The sequence below is a fragment of the Oncorhynchus mykiss genome, chromosome 24, assembly GCF_057628025.1.
Source record: "Oncorhynchus mykiss isolate SJ-2025 chromosome 24, ASM5762802v1, whole genome shotgun sequence".
In the NCBI taxonomy this organism is placed as follows: Eukaryota; Metazoa; Chordata; class Actinopteri; order Salmoniformes; family Salmonidae; genus Oncorhynchus; species Oncorhynchus mykiss.
In genome coordinates this window covers 16,140,750-16,146,281 of record NC_143045.1, presented here as the reverse complement: position 1 = coordinate 16,146,281, position 5,532 = coordinate 16,140,750, and the positions used below count along the sequence as shown (strand labels likewise).

Here is a 5,532-nt window from a genome sequence, read left to right as displayed (position 1 = left end):
ACATAGTGAATAGGGTGCCATTTGGGACACATTTTTGTCCTTGCCCTCAGTTGGGGTCAAACCAGAGGCTAGTGGGGCGATTTATTTTTCAAGGTAACATGAGCAGTATTTTGGTTAGGCTCCATCAGGGACAGGAGCAATTACAACTATATTACCCAACGACAGCTTTAAGGACTAATTTCTTTGCCATGTTTAAAGCAAGGAAAATTGATTACTGCTTATTGTTGTGGAAATGGGGACATTGTTATTTATATTTGTGGTGTCAATTGCTCATGAGGTGCTGTCACCTGGAGAGACAGAGAGCGGGAGAAAGAGAGCAGGAGAGAGAGGACAGAAAGAGACTAAAGAGAATTATGGAGAAGATTACCTTTACCTGCCAATTAGTCTGTATAAGGCCTCCAGTCTCTCTGCAATCTCTACATAACCTCCAGACAACTTTACCATCTGTAGCTTCCTTCACCCTACCCTGCTGGATTCAGAGACTTAGACTTTCAGTCCCACAGTTTACTATAGAATACTATAGTACTTACTATATAATACTAAAAATAATATACTCCACACGGTAGTATACCTCAATCATGTTTAGAACTTACTATATCATTTTGAAGTATACTGCAGATACTGTACTACACATTGTAGTATGTATCCCTTGATCATGTTTAGTACTTACTATAAAATGATGTGGTATACTCTAGGATACTATAGTAAATACTATTGTAACGTCCGCAAAGACACTACAGTTTTTAAACTATATTAATACCATAGTATTAATTTGCATATACCCCACCCATTCTCCTCCCCGTATCTCAATTTGTGCCACCCATGAGTGAGAAACCTACATGCCAAAATAGACCATATGCTGTGTTCCCTACAGGTTATAGAAACAAGCAGAAATTCTGGACTATCCAGTCAGACTCCAGTCCTACCAAAAAGGGCTCTGAAAGGGTTCTTTGGCTGTCCTGATAGGATAACCTTTGGTTCTAGATAGCAACTTTTTTTCTAAGAGTGTACTGGTTATAGAAAATTTGCTCTTTTAGTATTTGTCCAGTAGGTTTCCTCAAGGAGAAACAAAAACACTATAGTAAATACTTCTGTATACTACGGTCATGTTCACAAAAACACTACATTGAATGCTATAGTATATAAATATATACCATATTATAGTAGAACATTTTTTCATGTGAGGTATGTGTGTTCGCTAGTGTGCACATTCATATTCCTGTTGGAGAACATCAATAAAGGAACAAACATAGAAAGAAATGGGTTTTTCATGTATTTGATGACACATTTAGATGAACTAACCACGGACAGAGCTCTTCCTTCCCAGAAGCCTTTGGAGTGGTTTGTTTTGATCCTGTTGAGTGGGAGGGACACCATCTGTCTATGCTCCAGGATTGGACCACAGCAGAGGGAGGAAATGGGTACTGGTACGTAGGGTGTGTGACCGTGCATGCGTGTATGTGTGCATGTGGTTTCACACACACTCACACCACAGAAAATGAATGGTGACAAGCTTCTAAAGGTTTTGGGGAGAGAAGTTTGCCCCTTGTGTTTTCAAAGGCAGGATGGTGGGGACCGGGCATCAATCCTCCCAACACATATATGAAGGATGGCTGATTTACTGTCTATACTGCTTACACATTGCAGGCCTACATTGTAGCTCAGGAACATTGAACACATCGTTGTTGTTTTTTTGAATGAACTGGAATTAAATGCAAGTGTAATTTCTCCTTGGTATTTGACTCTGGGATTAAATCAGTCAACCACACAGACATTGGTTCAAAAATGAGCTGGGTTAATTGAGCTTGCCTGGCATAATGGAACCAATACAATAGTCATAGTCAATAGAGAAGTGCAAACTCTGCCCACTTGGTACCCCATGCAGGCTAAAGCAGGGCTAAAAGTAGCTGAAAGAATGCAAATAGTGTTTGAACCCACCTGAACCCATGCAGGTCTGAAGCAGGGCCATTGTCCCCAGCTGCTCAGTAAAGCTATTAGAGCTATTTATCATTTCTGACCATTCACTCCTTTCACCTCCTCTGTTTCTCATTATGTTAATGTGCGGCCATGACCATGTGTGTCCCCTAAATGTCACCCTATTGCCTAAAAAGTGCACTATATTGTGCACCTCGTGGGCCCTGGTCAAAGAGGTACACTATATAGGGAATAGGGTGCCATTTGGGATGCACCCGTGTGTGTCACATGACCTGAAAAACAATGTGTTGGTTGGTGAGGTTAGGAAAACAACCACTCTAGAGTCCTGATATGTGTGTCTTCTCCCCCTTCCGGCCAGGGACGCAGAAATCTACATGGGCATTTCTAACACATCGGACCATTTCTTTACTTGCAGCTCCCATTACTAGCCAAATAATGATCAATCTGTTTAAAAAAATACATTTAAACTTGCTCACTGGGCTAAAGATGGACCATCCCATCTGGCATTTACCATATGAAATATAGTTGTTGTTCTGCACAATCAAATGGGCCAAGTCATGAGGTTAACCACAACCTTATTTACATCTGACTTCTTCCCATTGTTTGCAAAGTATGGAATCAAACCAGGCCTCTCCTAAAACACTCAGAGTGACAAGGTCCTATAGGGTGAGATCAGTTCAGGGCAATCTCTAATCTCTAATGCCCTACAGATGTAGGATCTTAATTTGAGCCAGTTTGCTACAGCAGGATAATAATCCTGCAGCAACAGGAAATGTGAATTGTTGTGTGGATTATAAATAATGGAAATGTTTGTAGGGGTTGATAAAACATGTTGTTAGGGCAAATCAAGAAATGACATACTTCAAAAGCCTTTTTAAAACTCAAATGCACTATAAGTTTGCATTTCCTGCTTTGCAGGAAAATTCTCAGCAACAAAAGAGAAATGAAACAAAATGAAATTACGATCCTACATCTGTATCCTGATTGCCACTAGACTACATATAACCTCTGGACTGTGTAGTATGAGGCACATTGATGCATTCAACTATATTGTCAAATAATTAGCACTATTCTGTGGTGTTATGGTTAGTAGTGACGGGAAGTTCAGCTCTATTTACTGACTCTGATCTTTTCAACTTGTTCAGTCCAAAGAACAAATCTTTAGACTAATTTTGTTCATTTGAGTCAGTAATGCCCAGAGCACGCAGGATCCCCTACCGGCTAACGATTAAAACTGGAAAGAGTCATGATTCTTATTAGGCTTATTAGAGCTTTCATTTGTGACTGAGACTTGTAAAAGTGAGCTTTAAACAATATACATTTGCTGATTGCTAGGCATGGATATAAGATTATTTCTTGATACATTTGAAACGAGGTCTAGTTGTGGCTGCGAACCGAACTAGATTGTGAACGACTCTTGGCCTAAAGCGTCGTTTGACTGCCGTTGGCTGACTAAACTCCACTCCATGTTGAAGGAAGTTTCTGATGAACTCCACCAACAGACTGGAGCAGAGACCAGGCTTTGTGGAATTCTAGACTAGCTAGACTGCCGCGAGGGTGATAAGCACAATAGTGGTTTGCAAAGTGTAGCAACCCCAAATGGTTAATTCTCAAGTTTGATGAGCAGAGAAAGTGAATGTGGTCACACTTTAGATAGTCAATCTGTAGATGCTCTAATGACAGTCATACTATCAACAAACTATCTGTTGATAAGCAACTGCTTGCAGTTAGGCTAATGGTTAGAATAAGGTTAAAGTTTAGGTTTAGAGCCAGGGTTAGGGTAAGTAAGGGTTAAATCTAGAGTTTGGATAAGGGTTAAGGTTAGTGTAAGGGTTAGGGCTAGGGTTAGTAGATAGTTGCAATGTTATTGATAGTCTGTAGCTAGTCTGTAGAGCATCTACAGATGGACTATCCAGATCGTGTAATGTTATTGATAGTCTGTAGCTAGTCTGTAGAGCATCTACAGATGGACTATCCAGATCGTGTAATGTTATTGATAGTCTGTAGCTAGTCTGTAGAGCATCTACAGATGGACTATCCAGATCGTGTAATGTTATTGATAGTCTGTAGCTAGTCTGTAGAGCATCTACAGATGGACTATCCAGATCGTGTAATGTTATTGATAGTCTGTAGCTAGTCTGTAGAGCATCTACAGATGGACTATCCAGATCGTGTAATGTTATTGATAGTCTGTAGCTAGTCTGTAGAGCATCTACAGATGGACTATCCAGATCGTGTAATGTTATTGATAGTCTGTAGCTAGTCTGTAGAGCATCTACAGATGGACTATCCAGATCGTGTAATGTTATTGATAGTCTGTAGCTAGTCTGTAGAGCATCTACAGATGGACTATCCAGATTGTGTAATGTTATTGATAGTCTGTAGCTAGTCTGTAGAGCACATATGTCAGAGTCAAGGCCCGCGGGCCACATCCGGCCCGCAAGAAGGTTTTTTACGGCCCCTGGGATGATCTTGATTTATTATTAGAACCGGCCCGCAGCAAGCCGGCAGCCCGCAGATCTTTTACACGCACCAATACTACATTTCCCACAATGCAAAGGTGACGCACCGAGCAGTAGGCTGCTTCATTTCAATATTTATTGGCACAGCAGTCGTCAGCATCACAGTAAAATTAACTTTCAGATACCCATCAAAAATGGCAAAACGGAAGGTGGATACTGAGAACCGGGGGTTTCAAACAAGGTGGGAGTCGGAGTATATGTTCACGAAGGTAGCTGGAAAACCTGTGTGTCTTCTGTGTGGAGAAAGTGTGGCGGTACTGAAAGAGTATAATCTGAGACGACATTATGAAACGAAACACGCGGACAAAAACAAGAATATGGACATGGAACAAAGGCTACAAAAGGCAGAGGAATTAAAACGAGGCCTCAAATCTCGACAGGCTCTGTTCAAAAAAGCCAAATCACAAGGCCAGGCTGCTGTCAAGGCCAGTTTTATTTTGGCAGAAGAGATCGCTAAATCAGCCCGGCCATTTACGGAGGGGGATTTCATCAAAAACTGCATGATTAAAGTTTGTGACGAAGTTTGCCCAGAAAAAAGGCAACTCTTTTTAAATGTGAGTCTGAGCAGAAACACCATTGCCGAGAGAGTAGACCAGTTGTCCATCAATCTAAAAGAGCAGCTTGTGAAAAAGGGAAAAGATTTTATTGCATATTCCTTGGCTGTGGATGAGAGCACCGACATTTCTGACATTGCCCAGTTGTCAATTTTCATCCGCGGAGTGGACTCCAACCTAAGCGTGACAGAGGAGTTTTTGGCTTTACGTCCTATGCATGGCACAACTACGGGGCATGATTTGTATGAAGAGGTGTCAAGATGTGTAAATGAGATGGAGCTGCCTTGGGAAAAACTCGTGGGTTTGACAACCGACGGAGCACCTGCGATGTGTGGACACAGGAGCGGACTGGTGGCGAAGATACGGGAAAAGATGCAAGAGGAAAACGCGACAGGTGAGCTGACAGCTTATCATTGTATCATACACCAGGAAGAGTTGTGCGGTAAAGCCTTGAAAATGGAGCATGTAATGAGCATCATCACGCGCACAGTTAACTTTATCAGAGCCAAAGGTTTGAATCA

At 41.5% G+C, this 5,532-nt stretch overlaps 1 non-coding gene across 1 annotated transcript; it reads left to right on the top strand.

Annotated features, from left to right (window-relative positions):
• The first annotated feature begins 1,019 nt into the window (after window positions 1-1,019).
• Window positions 1,020-1,073, top strand: LOC149972378 (U7 small nuclear RNA). Its single transcript, XR_016491502.1, has one exon. It is a non-coding gene; the product is annotated as a U7 small nuclear RNA (small nuclear RNA).
• Window positions 1,074-5,532: the final 4,459 nt, after the last annotated feature.